This window comes from Eucalyptus grandis, chromosome 9 (assembly GCF_016545825.1).
Source record: "Eucalyptus grandis isolate ANBG69807.140 chromosome 9, ASM1654582v1, whole genome shotgun sequence".
Lineage (NCBI taxonomy): Eukaryota > Viridiplantae > Streptophyta > Magnoliopsida > Myrtales > Myrtaceae > Eucalyptus > Eucalyptus grandis.
The window spans coordinates 42,984,734-43,003,916 of record NC_052620.1 but is presented as its reverse complement, the minus strand read 5'-3'; the positions used below and the strand labels follow the sequence as shown (position 1 = coordinate 43,003,916).

General features: G+C 38.9%; 1 pseudogene; it reads right to left on the bottom strand.

Annotated features, from left to right (window-relative positions):
* Nucleotides 1-19,183, bottom strand: part of LOC120288582 — a 29,391-nt pseudogene that overhangs the window by 3,829 nt on the left and 6,379 nt on the right.

The following is a 19,183-nucleotide window of genomic DNA, read 5'->3' as shown; positions in this document are numbered from 1 at the left end:
TTGGCCATATAACTTATCTTGTGGAATTGTTGGTGAGTTGGTATGGCTTTTTGCACAAAAGCTAGATAGAGAGAAACCAGAAGGGAAAAAAAGAAAAAAAGACCGGTCTTATGGGAAAGAAAATGTATAATAAGTTTCTTAAAACCTCGAATGCTTTAGCAGTACGTGTTTTCAAGTAAAATTTTGAAATGTTTAATTCACAATATTCCATAGTAACAACCAATTTCAAATGTAAATATCTAAACCAAGTTAAAAGCTATGGCCATTCCAAAGACACTAAACCATTCCTGCCTTCCAGGTGGTTTGGCATCAATTCTACTAACACGTTCTTATTTTGCCAACAAACTGTAGATTGAAAAAACTCCAAAGTCCAAGGGAACCAGCGAATATAATACTCACTAATCCGACCAGATCCAACATGCTCCTAATGACCTCAGACTATTTATATGCCATAGGAATATATGTAAAAAGTGAAGCACTCGCAGCTTTTATTCATTGCCAATTTGGTACAATCATACACATGGAAAGGGGGAAAATGAATATAACCTCCAAATCTCGCAGGACCTTCCGGAGGTTCGTGCGCATAACCAAGATTGAAGAACTCCTTGGTCTGGTAATTGTACAGGTAACCTGCAAGAGGTTTACCATTCAGAGGGAATCACAAAAGCTTCCACTTGACATATTGGAACATCAAAGGCTGTCTTATTATCACTATAATGTTTTGAACCCCGTTGAACATGCAAAACTATATTGGCAACATAATTTCAGATCCAGTAGACAATATTCAGACGGTAGGGTAAGATAACAAGTACAATGCTGAATCCTCCCAAGACAAGGAAAATGGATGAAAAATTCGGGTTAGGAGCATCAACCTACAATATCATAAATAGTAGCTTGCCTCATACAGGATCAGCAGCATGGGAAACATTTCTCTTTGTCTTTCATTTATGAATACTCTCCACAACAGATCCTTAAAAAACTGTCTTGCTAATCCCTTCTTTTGTTTATAAATCTAAAAAGTCCAGTAAAAAAAACTACTGATTTCTTTATTTATATCTTCCTAAACCATTCCCTTAATTTATCAGTATAAGTAAAACTATCATCAAGAGAACAGAGTATTGCACATATAAAAACCACCCCACTAACTGTTTCTGATTCTCCGTGTAATATTTGCAGATTTTTCATTTTACACAACAATCATTTTTCTCACAAGTTTTGTAGTTCTTTTTCCACACCCAATTCTTACATGGTAGTGCACTGCTGCAGTGCTACTGCATTCTCATTAAAACTGATTAAGAAAGTAGGCGGATTCATATGCTGAAGACTTGCCTCCACTCAACTCTTCAGTATTCTGAAGTATGAAAAGCATACATTTATTGGTATCCAAAACTATCTTGATCTCAACACTTCATATTAAATGATGTTCTAGGACTCCTGATATGGTGCTGAACATTTTAATCAACTACATATCTGAATAAACAGGCAGGCTTCCTTGAGACCATATGCCTATTAATAAATTGAATTTCATGTGAGAACTTGAAAATAAATTAAGAAAGGAAAGCCACTTTCTTGCTGAAACATATAAATACCTTGTTTGGAAGAGTTCAACAAACTATTCATCAAAATGGTATCATATCCAACAAATCTGTTTATCAGAAGTTGCTGCCACCTGAAATTGCCAAAATAGGTTTAAAAATGAAGCCAGACATGTCAACAGTACTGTATCTCCTATAAGTAACATGATTCCATATGAGAGTCCGTTCTACTTTCAATAGTGGTCATATGTGATCATACCAACCTAGTGTGTCCAGTGCCCACCAAGAGAAGCTTTATGCAACAGTGCAGGAAAACTATCTTCTAATATCTGCTTTATGGGTAAAGACTTACATTCTTTTTGTTTCTAATAAAACAAGCACCTGTAACCTTATATATCTGGATGATCATTTCTAATTAAACAAACATCCATGACCTTATATATCTAGATGACCATAAAATGTAACCCAGAGACCACGCTTCACTGGAGTGGGAAGGAACAGATCGTGATTGAGATTGGCAAAAATGACTAAGATGGAAATCCATCCAGGATACATATTTGATAAACATGCATAACAAAATCCTGTCTCCCTGGACTAAGTACAGGCTCTTGAAATTTTAAAAGGCCAAAAGCCAAGCCAAAGCAACAGTAATTGGAAAATTATCTAAAATCTTATAATAGACATATAAGACCTAAGAAACAATAGTTCTTTTTCCTTCCTGTAAAGCAGATGCAAAATATGTTAAGTTCAAGAAGTCAACCTGTTGCCAAAGCAAGGATGTTGAGCTGATATGCTGATATTCACTGCAATGAATGTTGTGCTCAGTCTTCGCATTTTCGGGTAGCAGAAAATATCCCTGCAGGGAAAAAAATACTCTCTTGGTCCAACTAGATTGAGATTTAGACCCTATTACAAACTCTTCCGTCAAAAATAAAAAAATAAAATTAAACAATCACACCATAAGTGATTCAACAAAACTGTGATGCAAAGGACAAGAACAAATTACTGTCATCATACCTTTTCCATGGTGTATAGGTATGTTGGTTCAAAAGCTTTAATTCTTTTCAATCAACTGCACTGCAACAAATGGCAGGATACGATAAGAGAAAATGATTAAATAAAGTAAGAGAGGAAAACTAACTCTCTTGACCAATTGTCAAATAAACAACTGGAATGGATAAATCCAGAATCTGCACCAGTGGCAAGTGCTAACACTGATTGCCGGATAGTACCCACAAACATATAGTGAGCTTCGATCACATAAAGATCTAAGCCAACATTTAGTGGCCAGGATAAGAGTTAGGTAGAGTAATTTTATCCTATCTAGTTTTTGGTTGTTGTCCAAGCTAGGATAAGGCTGAATGTAAAAGGAATATAAACTAGATAAAAAATCCCATGTAGGGGTGGGTTAAGGGTGGATGGAATTTTTCATATCCATGGCATACACTGGCCACCACAGAGGACCACCACCATAACAGCCGCTAGTCATGAACTCCAACTACTGCCAATTTCATCTCTGGCCAGCCAATCGTGTTTCCCCACCAGAGCTTCTTAATCGCCATCTCCACCTTCACCCAAATGGCAAAGCTTTCATTCATCGTCCTTCTCATCAACACCTAGTGCGCCATCTCTGTTACATATACACTTCACCTGTGAGTTCCACCTTTTTTCACAGTCTCTCCCTCAATCATACATTGTCCTCATGAGAATTAAAGAAATTGAGTTCAGCCTATTGCTTTGATTCATCAATGGAAGTATAATGTCTTTTGGGAGCTTCATAGACAAGGACACAAGGAAGACCTTGTGGCCCACCCGCTCCACGTGCTGGGGTTCCATGTGCTGGGGATCTACTATTTTAGGGACAATGACAAAGTGGAGACCGAGATTTTCATCAAGCTCAAGCTGCTCGACATTATTGGCCACTATAGGGTTTCCTCACCGCATTCACCAACAACTACGCTGACTATTGGTGATGCCTAAAAGGGATGGTGGACATCCTAGAGTGCCACAGGAGGTTCAAAATCGTCTGATGTCGCCCAATGCCCACGACACCATCTAAGGCATCGTGAGGCCACAAGGGTCGAGTGTCAAGGATCGAGATGGGATAGAGAGATAGTGGGTGCCACATGTCAATGATTGGGTAACATTAGGGACGTGATGACAACTGACGATGTCATGGTGAGGGAGACGATGTCAACAGCAGCTTGACAGGTGGCATCAGAAGGCAACAGCAATGTTGGATTGATGACCAACGGCATTAAGGTAGGGGGGAGAGTGGAGGGAGAATTTGTGTTATATCCATGTTTTATCCAAGTTATATTTGGACATCTACCAAACTGAGTATAAGATATTACAAATACCGCCGTTACCCTATCTGACCTTATCCTATCCAACAAAAAAAGTCCAAACGACCCAACATAACCTAAGCAATGAATCTAATAGTTCTTATGAGCAGATGGAAGAACTATGCAATGCTATCTTTTCCATTTTGTCATGTTAAATGTGATGTTAATGAGATATAGACTGCCACAATAGAAAGAACAAAGCCTCACATGTGAAGGTGCTAAAAAAAATGATAAATGGAAGATACAAAGACTAGTTTATCTTAGCCATCTTTCACAGGCATGAAAACTTCAAAGTGAACCTAAATATTCACAATAATGAATACTAAAAGTTGCAGGTTATTTTTCTTATCAGTAAAAGAAAACCCATAAAGTGACACAAAGGGAATGCCGACCGACTTACAAGTTATAGAGTTCACTTGACAAAGGATAGAATCACATATAGGCTCATGCTATGTATGTACCAAAATTCACAATATCACAACTCTTTACCTGCATATGAGTTGATCCTATCTAGATGAAGTATGTGCAACCACCTGGGTATGTCGATGTTGAAGTGCACACCTGCAATATTCTGCAGTAAAAATTTTGAATTCAGGCCACAGGAAATTGACATGTCGACCAAAGGAATCATTTTGCATCTGTAACCACATTAAAACACAGAGATTTCACATATAGAGCACCACCTTGGAACTATGAAATGACATCCAGATAAACACAAAATGAGAATATACATCAAATGTCAAAACCAGCTATTAAAGAGAGACAGCTGAAAAAATCTGAGGTCCAAAAGATAGCGTACCACACAACTATGTCAAACATGAGCTGTCACACTTATGCGGTACCCTTCCCACATGCAGCAAGGAACAATTGCCATGATGATATAATCCCAAAGTTAAAGCAACAGATAGGTCTACAAAATCATCCTCCAAATGTGCAATCCAAAATTTCAGGCTCAATCTGAAGAGAAGGTCCAGATGCTCAACGGAACTTTAAAGAGTAGTCAAATTGTCCACCACTTAAAATGGGCAGTAAATAACTAGCTTATACAGCTCAAGGGTCTGAAAGGGGTGGGAATGCGGAAGACAGCTGGAGGATCTTTAAAGAGTAGAGTTGTCAAATCATAGTATTAAATGCTGTTAAGGTTGGAATCTTAATGCATCGAGAATTGTGAATCACTTCAATTTCTCATCACCGAATCCCGATATGAATGCCTGAGGCCCCATTAAATTAAGGCACACATATATGCCCTAATTTAGAATTTAAAAAGTTGAGTAATCTACTCTTCCTACGATGGCAGTACATCTACATGCCAGCTAATAGAGGTCAAAATTGCCTCTTTTTTCATCATCAGCAAAATTGCCTATTCAAAAGCAACAAATGTGTGAAAAAAGAGAGCTAATTGTGCACCCAAAATATACTTGTAAAAACCGATAACATTTGTAGTCCACTCACCCACAACTTCCAGAAACCTCCAACAATTTGTTTGACAAGTCTCCATATGAACGAGAGACGTCTACACCATTTCCTGCCGAAGTGAGCAATTGCAGCTTTAAATGTTTCCTTGGCAGATAAAGGAAAGCTATACCGAGACTCTTCTTTATCAGTTCTGGCAATTGCTTCATCATCTGCTGACCTAGAATTCTGGCTGCTAGGAAAAGTTTCTGCTTGATGGTCAGATAGCTCATTGTCAGTCTTCCAGAACTTTAAGACTAGTTTGCCCTGTCTAACACCTGAGACAATCCAGTTTAACCAATACTTTGCAGCCAGAAGTGTCAATCCCTTTCCATCTACATTTTGAACTTCTCAACTTTGCCCTCTGCATGTCCAGAATCAGGAAGATCTCTCCCTGTCCAATGCAATCTCATTTGTGACCACAAGCCGACACTGGTTATCTACAGCAGTAGAAAGAACTGTAATGTCAATGAATGATCACGCTCCACATTTGGCAAAGGGGGAAAAGGATTTGAGCCACCAAATTTATAAAAGACAAAAAGAGTGGTCTGGAAAAGAATTATCTAACATCACAACACAAGTCATTGACTCAAAAGTTCAGCACCGAGATATAACACAACCAGTAATAAAACAAGTTCTAAACATAACATATGTCCACAACTCTAAAATTAGCTACCAATTGCCATGCACTCCATTAAAGCTTTTCTCCACTCATTTCTTGGTCCCAAATTATCAAGGTATCAAGTTTGACCAAATCATTTTCCACAACCCCTACCAGTATTTCCATCAACAGCAGCTCCTCTTCTTTTATAGCTTCGACCATACCTTAGGTATGCGACATCACTGGCAACTATTACATGTCCACATATTAAAAATGATCATTCATTGATGCAACTACATAAAACGGAAATACAAGGTACGTGACATCACTGGCAATTGTTACATATTTGCATGTTGAAACTGATCATTTACTGATGCAATTACATAAAATGGAAACACATGTTAAAATTGACGACTTATTAAGGCAACCGAATAGAGGCAGGAAAGTAAAGCAGACTAGATTTATTAGAATTCTGCAATTGACCCAATATATGCGTAGATGGCGTATGATCCACAAGATTCTGAAAAGAAAATGTTCATTATGTCAAGCAAAATCAAACTAGTATTAGGTCAGCACAACACAATATGATTAAACTCTTCCCATCACCACAAACCTCAATAATTACTCGTCACAGATTCCAAACCGTATCTATGTATCTATTGACCGTAACATGAATGAGAAGGCATAAGGGGAAAAAAAAATATCAACCCACAAAAGCAGAAAACAAAGGACAAGAAGGAATTCAGAGTGGGGAGCTAAATTATGAGTATAAGGAAAAAGTACACTTAAAAGAAGGGTAGAAAATAGAGAGAAGCGAGCAAAAGTAGAGTCAATTGGAATAAATGACAAAAATGATTGTGTACCTTGATATGAAAGAGTTGGGCATCTGCTGTTTTGACTCAGTGAACTCATTTGTAGAACAGCCAGGCTGATAACAAGAACTTAATTTCAGCCTTACATCACAATAGCCAAGTGCAAAACACTAAGAAAGTAGAGACAAGCATATCTTAAAGTATCTAAAACATATAGATGCGTTTATAATTTAGTTGAATGAAAACGAAATGCAGGATGCAATAGAAAGTATGCCACCAACTGAACAAAACAAGTGACAAAAACCAAAGCACACGCTTGAGAGAGAGAGAGAGAGAGGGAGAGAGTACAGAGGACTCCTGTTTATTCTAAAGTTGGACCTATCTAGAAGCAAACTATGGATTTCATTTTCAATTCACTTCCCAGCGATCATCGCCCAGCACATGAGGTCATATCACCCAAACTACCCAAACACATATCAGCATTAAACTTGAGGTTTCTTAGGCAACCCAATAAAAAATTATTGACAAAATTGGATCTCGAAATAGTTTAATGGCAAGCACGCCAACTGCATAACCTAAGGCTACACTTCAGCAGCTCATCACCCCACACGGGATAAAGTATGCATGACTATCCCAATTAAGATGCTCGCCCACCACACGAGAGTGTTAAACAAAACCCCCAAGTCCCAATTTGCCTCGAACCGCAGCAATCGCGCCCATGCAAAATCCCGCGCGACTTAATCCTTCATCTCACCAAATCATCACACCGCAACACAATCAACCGATGTTCTTCCCGGCTAAACCAACTCCGAGAACCGTACGGAACCTTACTCATCGAGTGGTTCGGCGAACAAAACCCCAGAACACAGGCCGGGCTAAAACTGGCCCAAAGAGGAGGACTCGAGCAAGCAGGAGCGGCGATCGAGGGGCGGGGGTACCTGCTGGACGTAATTGGCGTGCATGACGACGAGGATGCAGAAGAGCGTGACGGCGATGAAGAGGTAGACATACTCCAACGCGGCTCTCAGCCGGGGCGTCAGAATCTGGGAGAACCGCTCCTGCACCCGGATGAACGTCTGCTCCGATCCATTCCCTCTGCTACACTACGCGATCGCGTCCCCGCTCTCTTCTCCGTCTCCCTTCTTCAGTTCGCGAATTTCTTTTGCCTCTTCCAGTTCCAGGGGAGAAGTTCGAATCCCAGCACTAACTGCGATGTCCGTACCGATATTTCGCGATTTTGTCTTTTTCTTTTTTTCTTTTGTCTTGCGCTTGGGCTTGGCCGTTCTCCTCTCTCTTCCTGATCCGCGCGCACGTTAAACACGAAGCGAGCCTGACTATTTGCTATATTTCCCAATTGAGTAAGTAAGGGTGCATTTGTTTGTTTCAATTTTTTTCTCCTATTTTTTCTTTCTCTTTCTTTTCTTCTTCTTTTTTTCTTTAACCGGTTGTGACCTTGGCCATATAGCCGACGCAGACCGGCCGTTGAGAGCTTCGCAACCTTATCGGAGCCTTGCTGGGCTCGCCTAGCCAAGAAGCGAGCCGACCTCGCACCGGCCGGTGAGGCTCGGCCTCGTCGTGGTGAATGAGCCGCTGGCCTCGTCGGCTTGATCGTTGGCTATTGTTGAGGTCGGTGACCGGCCAAAAGAAGAAAAAAAGAAAATAAAAATAAAAAATTAAAAGAAGAAAAATTATACAAATTTACCAAACATGTTTTCACGTTCAAAAATTATTTGAAGGAACAAAAATAATGAAACGATTTTTAAATAAAAGCGTTATCAAACGCAATTCAAAACAAGTGAAGAAACGGTGCACGAGCGAGATTGCCAATAGCGACTGCGAGGAGAGATTCCAAGTCAAACACAGAGGGATTTGTCTATTGTGAAGATATTCGATTTGATGGGTGCGGCATCATTTTTGGAATAGAAAGCCCACCTCGTTGTTCACGTTGAACTTGTCTTCTTATTTTATTTATAGAAAAGCCATCTATGAATTAACATTTTTTTAAAACAGCCACTCACGACTTTTTGTTGAAATTTGTTTCTCCACCTCAATATTTAAATGATCAAACGAAAAGGGTTGACACTAAAATGGTGTAAAAGATATGAAACTTGTTAATTTTCGTAAATAAATTGTCTAGTAACATTTTTTTCAAATGATTTCTCCGTAACTTACCAACATTTAAAAAAATATCCAACTTTAGTTTGCAAATGATCAATTTCTATACTACACTTGTAGACTTTTAGTGGCATAATTTATGAAACCTTCCGATTTTTACAAATTTTTAGATGAAATTGGATACTAATGATTGTCTTTTATTTTTTTTATTTTTCTTTTGTTAGCGCTTGGGCTTTGACCGCTCTCCTCTCTTCTGATTTGGGCGCACGTTAATCACGAAGCGAGCCTGGAAACGTTGCTTCTCGAGGCGAGCCCCCACTCTCTCTCTCTCTACAACCATTGATCGTTCGGCCCGCCAAGATTACCCGCGTGCCTCAATTGAAGAAAGGGACATCGAATCAATTTCGTTTCCTCAGAAGCAAGTGCATGATAATCACAATAATAATAATATAATCACATAACAAAATAATTAATAATGATAATGATAATGCACAAATTGGAGGTAAATAACTTACAAGAATGGTCAAAGGTGATCAATGATGAGGTAAAATGTATATATGTTGTTCTCTTCTTAAGATTTGTGTAGGTTATATCGTATTCACATGTGTACTCTATCTAATCAAACCGTTCGCCTGAGATTGGAGGCAAATAAAGAAAGAAAAGAAAACACTAACTTTTGCTTTCAATGGCACATGTAAAAGACACTATGAGAACGACATCGCTTGCACAGTTCATGTTGGTCAAAGCAACCTTTTCTATTGGCACCTCCGCAAAAGGAGTTCCGATTAAAGTGCATCAAACAACTTCAATGCAAAGCTGTTAAATACACTTCCCCTCATCCAAGCTTGAAAAGAATGCTTAAATTAATCACAGGTAATCTCTAGAAACATAGAATTGCTTGGTGCAGCGCTGAAACTTCCATGAGCATTAATTCCCTCTAGTTCTTTCTTTGCAAAAGATGATCGCCCATCACGATTAGCTCCAACTTCCCCAACATTAAAGCATGTTTCCCAAATAAATCAATTTAAAGGGCCTTAGTCAAAGATATAAATAAGAACAATCAACTTAGTTGACCTTGAAACATTCAACTATAGTGATTTTCAAGGATCATTGTTTATGGTTGAGAGAACTCGGTTTTGGATAGTGCGATAGACTCGATAAGTAACTTTGTTTGTTACTTGAATAGAGATGGATAAAGATTTGGCCGAGTTAAAAGAGGAATAACATGGAAGTTTGAGTATACTGAAATGAGAATTAACGAATTTTGTCGAAATGAGTTGAATCTGTTCAAAACATACTGGAATCTTGTTGAATTTCGTTGGAAAAACTTTTGCTGTCAACACAAGTCAAAAGTTAGACTAGGCATTGCTGAATAAAGTGATCTACAGTAAAATTCTTCTTTTGCTTTACCCAAGATAGCCAAAATTGTGCCAAACAAATTCAAACAAACCATCAGAAAATAACAAAGGCCGGGAAGAGCAAGGGATGAAATTTGGTTTGCAAGTCAATCCATACAGGAGCTATAAGAAAAGCACTCAAACTACTCGTCTAATCAAATAAGCAAGGGAACTTCATCTCCTCGTCGATAAAATAACTTACGGCAATGGTCAAAGGTGATCAATGATGAGGTAAAATGTATATATGTTGTTCTCTCTAAGATTTGTGTAGGTTATATCCCATTCATATGTGTACTATGTCAATCGAAACCGTTCAGCTTGAGATTGAGGTAAATAAAGAAAGAAAAGAAAACACTAACCTTTACTTTCAATGGCACATGTAAAGACACTATGAGAACGAATGCTTGCACGGTTCATGTTGGTCGTGGCAACCTTCTATTAGCACCTCCGCAAAGGAGTTCGGATTAAGGTGCATCAAACAACCTTCAATGCAAAGGTTAAATACACTTCCCTCTATCCGCTTGAAAAATGCCTCAAGTTAACCACACAGTAATCTCTAGAAACATAGAATTGCTTGGTAGCGCTTGAAACTTCCAAGAGCATTAATTTCCTCTAGTTCTTTTCTTGCAAAAGATGATCGCCCATCATGATTAGCTCCAACTTCCCCCAACATTAAAGCATTTCCCAAATAACCAATTTTTTTAAAGGCCTTTTAGTTTATCGGCATATTCTTAAATAAGAACAATCAACTTAGTTGACCTTGAAACGCTCAACATAGTGGTTTTCAAGGATCATTGTTTATCATTGAGAGAACTCGGCTTTGAATGTTGACACTTTGATCCGGGGATGATTAAAGATGACCAACCGCCGCCGATGTGTTGATCGCCTAAGTTGACGATTGGAGTTGATATGTTGACAGCCTTTGATTTGGGGATGATTAAAGATGACCAATCGTTGTCGTATGATCATCGACAATTGCCGTACGGATCGTTGCACGATTGCCACACGACGCCGCACAACCGGCCCGACCATCACGTTGCAGATTGCAGCCCATAGCCCACCGGCCGCGGAGGGGGCGGGCATAGTGAGCCGTGGCGGTCCCATGGTGGTCCTGCAATGTGCGATCGTGTGGTTGTTGGCGATGGCAAGTCAGCTGGTGGACAATGACGGTTGTCGGCCTATAATATGTGCGGCGTACAACCGTCGGCCCAGCTAGCTACATCAACAAAGGGTTTAACGGATTTGCCCCAATTTTGGGGCAATGAAAATAAAATAAAATAAAATTTACTATCGTCGCCCTTACTACGTAACTATCACCCCCATCACCCTAAAACACCCATCACATCGAACCATCACCCCATCGCCCCAAACATCCACATCCAGCAAGCAATTTTGATCATGGCACCCAAGCGCATCGCATTGAACAGCCATCCCTTTCAGCTCGCGCCGAGCAAGAAGCAAGAAAAAGGTTAATTTCAACATTTCACAAAAATGCTTTGATTTGATTGGTTGGATAGGGTTTGCTTTCAAATGCTTTGATCTCGATCATACGAAGGTGTTAATTTCAACATTTTCACAAAAAATGCTTTGATCCGACCGGGTTGATAGGTTTGTTTCGAATGTTTTGATCCGATCGAAATGCGAAGTTACCGTGTCGCTTGGATAGAGTTGGCTTTGACTCCTCTCTCGCTTAACTTTCGATAATGCAAAGTTACACATGATGTGTTGCTTGATAGAGTAGGCTTGACTCTCTTTTTGCTTCAACTTTCAATAAAGTCAGCCGATGTCATAAGTTGACGATTGGAGTTGATATGTTGACAGCTTGATCCGGGGGATCATTAAAGATGACCAACCGCCGTTGCATGACCGCCGCACGATTGCCGCACGACCGCCGCATGACCACCGCCGCCACACGACCGTCGTCGCCATGACCGTTGACCGTCGGCCGCTAACTGCCGCCGCAGATTGCAAACCCACTAGATTCTTGAGCCAATCAATCATCGGTTTATGAACCAGCCATAGCTGTGGAGCATTTTCTTCAGCCCTCATCCGTTGTTGTTATGTTGTACTCTAGTCTCTCTCATTTTAGCCGTTTCTTCACTTCCCTTTAGATTCCAAAGGTACCAGGATTTTATGTTTCGAGAGTTAGTGGAGTAATTTCCTAGTGCGGACACTTTTCAAACTGTGGTCCGTTGATTTAATGTAAACCGCTCGTTTGGTATATATATATATATTTTTGATGACCCAGTGAACCCGCGCACCGACCAACACGCGACATTCTGTGAGGGGCCCTGTGGGTGACTGGGGTAAACCCGGGGGCCTCATGAGGACCCACCACCCCCGTGGAATGTGAGCACGCCGTGCCGTCTCCAAGGAGAGTCGAACCCTCTCCCTCCTAGAAGGGGTCATGGTCCCCCCACGGTGGGGAAGACTTAACCAACGGAGCCACCGCGGCACTGTGGTGCTGCTTTATATTTTGTTAAAATTAATTTGAAAGAAAGACATCCTCCGTGTGGTGCTTTTATGCAAGCGAAACTGGAGATAATTTGCTACACTAAAGAACACCGTATGGTGAAATTCCTCCATCGTAATCGACCTATCCCTGGGAGCAAATTTTGGCTGGTGTAGCAAGATAGTCCGAGTCTTTATGTGTGTTTTTTAGGGTATAATTACCATTTTGATCGGCTAATATCCTTCATGTATTCTCTTAAATTAAACTTTGATCTAGCTATTCCCATTAATTGGGTCTTTCACTTTGTGTTTAGGCTTGGTTGCAAATTATCGATAATTGCCGGGGTAAATAACGATGAGGGAAAAATTGTCCAAAAAGTCCAAACCAATTACATTTTCGCCATTGAATCCAAAACTTTTCAACTTTGTCAATTGAATCCGAAATTTTTCAACATTTTGCCAATTGAGTTCATTCGGTTAATTATGGCTGGAATTTGTTGATGTGACGCCGACCATCCTACGTGGCATTGTCTTGGCGATGACATAGACAAAATTTTTTAATTTTTAGATTTTTTAGATTTTTTTGTATTTTTAATTTTTTTTCCTTTTCTTCCTCTGGCCTGCTCAGTCTCTAGTGACTAGCCAAAGGACCGGCGAGGGTTAGCCTCCCGGCCTTGGGCAAGGTCGCCCTCGTTGGGATTTGGCGAGGTGACCATGGGCATCGCCGGACTTGGTGAGCGCCGACTCGCTTGAGGCCGGGAGGCCGACCCAACAGCTGTGGCCTCGCCGCTGCCGCCGAGGCCGGGCGAGACCGGCCGAGGGAAAAAGAGGAAAGAAATTAAAAACATAAAAATAATTTTAAAATTAAAAAAATATTAACAAATTAAAAAAATTGTCCATGTTAGCACCAAAGATCCACATTAGCAAAATTTCGACTAAAATTAGCCGAATAGACTCACTAACAAAAATGAAAAATGTTTATGACTCAATTGGCAAAGTTCAAAGATTTAATAATAAATTGGCAAAAGTGCAATAAGTTTATAATTTTTTGTGTAATTTTCCGGTAACATGAACATACCTTTTGGTCCAGCCTAAGGACCTTAAACAAAGGCCATGGTTATCGGAGCCCCCATTCCACATAAATAAAATGGAAGGGTTAACCCGCGGGGAATTTGTAACCAAATTTGGAAACAATCCCCGGTTTGATCCTAGCTCTGCTGCATTGACCTCCTCGATGATCGCCAGTCCAGATCTTGGAAATGATGGCAGCTAGAATACCTGCTGCTTGTATCATTCCATGAACTGTGTTGATTCCATGGGACCATACGTTCATTTCCTTTTGGCTGCTTTAGATATGCAAGGTTTGGCTTACAATGAATAATTGCACCTAGCATATAGGACCGTGCTTGGAAAAAAATGATAATATATGAATCACATCATTTAATTAACATGAGAAACATTATGTAGATTTATTTATTTTTTTGATCGAAAATTATGTAGCTTGCTACCCAATAAATGCACGGTAATTTACAGATATTTCTTTAAATCCTAATTATTACTAGGATCCTTATTAACAAGTAATCTTGTGGAAGTGAAGATTTGTTTAAGCATCAGATGTGTGCAATTATTGTTTGGAAAGATATTGAATCTTTCTAATGAGTTATTAACATCACTGCATCAGAGAAGTGCTCATGCAATATCTCACTAGTCACTACTTGCATGGCGAGTCAGCACCCCAATAAGAATAAAGAAAAATCCGATCGACGAGTTTGACATGAAGGAAACAAAGGAGAAAAATATCTACTTATATTTACAATGTAACAAAAAGCAGTGAATCCTTATTAATCCGAACAACGAATAAAATTGAGGAAATTAAATTTGCATGAATAATACTGTGATTTAAGCCTGAAGAATTACCAAATCAGAATCAAGGATTAAATCATAATGGCTCAACGGATTTGCCCCAATTCTTGGGACAATGAAAAAAAATACCATCACTTCACCCCTCACTACATCACCATTGAACCATCACCTCCAAACACCCACTGCCTGCAAGCGATTCTAGCCATCAGAAAGCCAAAAACAAATAGCGCCAAAATTGCTTAATCCGCCAGCAACTAGCGAAAATGGCATCCAAGTGCAATCGCACTAAACAGCCATCCAGCTTGCGCTTGGGCAAGACGCAAATATCATCTGCACCAATCGAGCAAGAAAAAGGTAAATTTCCACATTTTACACAACTCAAATGCTTTGATTTGATTGTAATGCAAAAAGTTACACAGTGTGCTGGTTGGATAGAGTTAGCTTTTGGCTATCTCCCTCTGCTTCAGCTCACGATAATCCGAACGATAGAAGTCAGTCGCTGTCATGAATTATTTTGTGCAGCTACGTCAGAGTTGATTTCATAGTCATGACCTCCAGCCGTACTCCACATTTGGAGCACAATCTAAAACCGGTAACATGACATGAATTGGATGTTGTGCTCGGTAATTTTTATGAGTATATGTTTGCAAGTTGATTCCTCTCATTGTTGCAAACTTTCTTGTTCATTCGCCGTGGGTTCGGTGATATGGTATTTCACGTATGTTGATGATTGGAGTTGATATGTTGACAGCTTTGATCTAGGGAGGTTAGAGGTGATCAATCTTCGAGATAAAATGTATATATGTCATTCTTTTGCTTAACATCTGTGTAGGCGATTTTATATCAGATTCATATGTGCTGATCTTGGGTAGATTGGAGATGCCCATATGATGTTTGTTTTTATCTTGAAATGTTCAGCTATAGTGGTTTTTAAGGAACATTGTTTATGGTTGAGAGAATTCTATATTGAATTGTTCGATAGACTCTGGATAAGTAACCTTGTATGTTTGTTACTTAAATAGAGATGGATAAAAAATTTGGCCGAGAGTTAAAAGAGGAATACAAGGGAATTTTGAGTATACTAGAAATGAGAATGAACGAATTTTGTTGAAATGAGACAAAATTGCTGAATATAGTCAAAACATGCTGGAATCTTGCTGAATTTCGTTGGAAAACTTTTTGCTGTCGACACAAGTCAAAAAGTTAGACTAGACACATTGGTTGAATAAAATTTTGACATTCTCAAGGTTATCATGATCTACAGTAAAATTTGTGCAAAACAAATTCAGACAAACCATCAGAAAATAACAAACGCTAGGAAGAGCAATAGATGAAATTTGGTTTGAGAGTCAATCCATATAGGAGCTATAAGAAAAGCACTAAACTACTCTGTCTAATCAGATAAGCAAAGGGAACTTCACCTTTTGTCGATAAAATAACTTATAGCAATGGTCAAAGGTGATCAATGATGAAAAGATGTAAAGGAGATGGAAAGGAATATAGGATAGCAAGGGAAGGTCATCCCAATCACTTTCTATTCTCTTATTCGATGTTCGACGGGTTATTTAGTTAATTATACACTTGTGATTACGAATATTATTATACTATTGAATCTTTACCTCAATTTGATGGTGCATTATTTTTGGGTCGCGTGTGAATTTAATTTATTAAGCATCATTGCATTTCATTTTTTGAAGTATAATAATTTTTCCCCAAACGAAGGTTATTTATTTCACATATCTAACAAAAAATACTTTTCACGTAAACGTGCTCGGAAGTCTAGGTGCTTGGTATTAAATAGAAGTTAGGAATCAAAGAAGTACAACTAAAAGTAAAGTCCGGAAGTCTATTTGCTATATTTCCCAATTGAGTAAGTGAGGGTGCATTTGTTTGTTTGTTTGTTTTTTTTTTTTTTTTTTTTTTTTTTTTTTCTGGGAGCACAACTACACAACTTCCGTTCTTTTACTCCGAGAACAAAAAAAAATAACAGAAATACGTTTATTTACACAATAAACAATTTTTTCTCTCCTATTTTTCTTTCTCTTTCTTTTCTTCTTCTTTTTCTTTGACTGGTCGTCGACCTTGGCCATAGGCGGCGGCGATCGACGTTGAGAGCCGGCAACCTCACCGGGAGCCTTGCTAGATTTGGGCGAGCTCAAGCTCGCCAGCCAGGCGCAGGCCAACCTCGCACCGGCCGGCGAGGCTTGGCTCGCCGTGGCCGGCGAGGCCGCGGGCCCTCGTCAGCCCGATCGTCGGCCATTGCGAGGGCCGGCGATCGGCCAAAAGGAAGAAAAAAGAAAAAAAAGGAAAAAAAGGAAATAAAAAATAAAAATAAAAAGAAATAAAAAGTTATACAAATTTACCAAACATGTTTTTTTATTAAAAAATTATTTCATGGAACAAAAATAAGAGAACAATTTTGAATGTAAATGTTATTAAACGCACCTAAAACAAACGAGAGAGAAATAGCGCACGAGCGAGATTGCCAACAGAGATGCGAGGAGAGATTCCACGTCAAACACAGAGGGATTTGTCTATTGTGAGAGAGATATTCGATTTGATGGGTGCGGCATCATTTTGGAATAGAAAGCCCACCTCATCGTTCACGTTGAACTTGTCTTTTATTTTATTTATAGACAAGCCATCTATGAATTAACATTTTTTAAAACAGCTACTCACGACTTTTTGTTGAAGTTTGTTTCTCCACCTCAATATTTAAGTGATCAAACGAAAAGGGTTGACACTAAAGTGGTGTAAAAGATATGGAACTTGTTAATTTCCTAAATAAATTGTCTAGTAACATTTTTTTCAAATGATTTCTCCGTAACTTACCGACATTTAAAAAAAAAAATATCCAACTTTAGTTTGCAAATGATCAATTTCTATACTAATTTGTAGACTTTTAGTGGCATAATTTATGAAACCTTCCGATTTACAAATTCTTAGATGAAATTGGATATTTCACGATTGTCTTTTATTTTTTCTTTTTTTCTTTTTGTTAGCGCTTGGGCTTTGACCGCTCTCCTCTCTCTTCCTGATTTGCGCGCACGTTAATCACAAACTGAGCCTAAAACGCTGCTTCTCGAGGCGCGCACCCCCCCCTCTCTCTCTCTCTACGACTGTTGATCGTTCGGCCCGCCGTTGATTACCCGCGTGCCTCAATTGAAAATCGAATCAATTTCGTTTCCCAGAAGCAAGTGCATGATAATCACAATAATAATAATATAATCACATAACAAAATAATTAATAATGATAATGATAATGCACAAATTTTTTGTCATTGTAATAGTTTCATTTTAATCTCATATAGCTCTCTGAATACAGTGCCAAGTAGTATGTGAACAGTACATTACAATACTTTGGGTCAAACTTTTCGTCTTCCTCACGTGATTCCTCTGCCTTTTTCGTTTTATCTTGAAGAGTATAAATAACAAGAGTTTGATGCAGCTCATTAATATCCAACTTGGCCAATTGATCAGCACACTCATTCACCTCTTTGAACAAATGCGAGGTCCTTCATTAGGACAGTGCTCTCATCAACTAGTGCATATAAATTCTATCAATACTTGCCTAGTTGCCTAGGTCTCGAGTTCAGTGACCTCGGCCTGGGCACCGAGGACTAGGCCTCGGCCAACAGAAACTTCAGGCCCAAGCATTGAGATTGGGTTTCTCGAGCCAATGATGAGGAACTCGGGCTTGAGCACCAATGGCTTGGACGTGGGAGCTAGGTACCAAACCACGATTACAAGGACATGGGTTGAGCATTGGGGTCGAGGCCTAACTTTGAGGGATAGGGGTCGAGTCTTCATGCTTAAGTGTTGGGGTTCAGTCGTATTTTTTGAGAAATGATTTTGATTTTAAAAAATGAAGTAATTTTCCTAAATTTAAACATAGATTTTCCATTCACTATGAAAACATTCTCTGCCAAATTATTTTCCTAAATGATCCAAATGTCGGAAATTGAGGAAAATATATATTGATTTAATAAATTTTCCACGAAATAGATGAACCCTAAAGAAAAGAATGACTAACAACTTTTCTCTTATTAAATTACCAACTCCTTAAATATTTTAATTACTATTTGAAATGACCAACTTTTTTTTACATGACTTGTCAACTTTTCTCCAATTGTGTTACTAATGGGTTTGGCTTATCAATTCGCATTTGATTTACTTACCGATGTATATTTACTTAATTTTTATTTTAATTTACTAACTTTCTGTTGAGTTTCTACTTTCACATGCCTTATTTGCCAACTCTTTTTTATGATTAAATTACCAACTAACTTTCCGATACAATCTCTAATTTGAGTTTGTTTCCAATGTTTATATAAATATTGACTTCTCCCATATCTAATACATGAAACGATGAAACAGACTTATGTCAAATGTATGGATGTTTTCCATTAGTTTACTTGACTCTACTAAAAATTATAGTTACATTAAAATGAGGGGAGAAGTGTTAAAAAGTCATAAACCTTTTGCATTTTGTGCCAATTTAGTCTTATCTTTTTTGATGCCAATTTAGTTATAAACCTTTTTTTGATGTCGATTCAATCTTTTCGGCCAATTTTGGTCGGATTTTGCTTCGATCAAGGTGCCGAACCGGTTG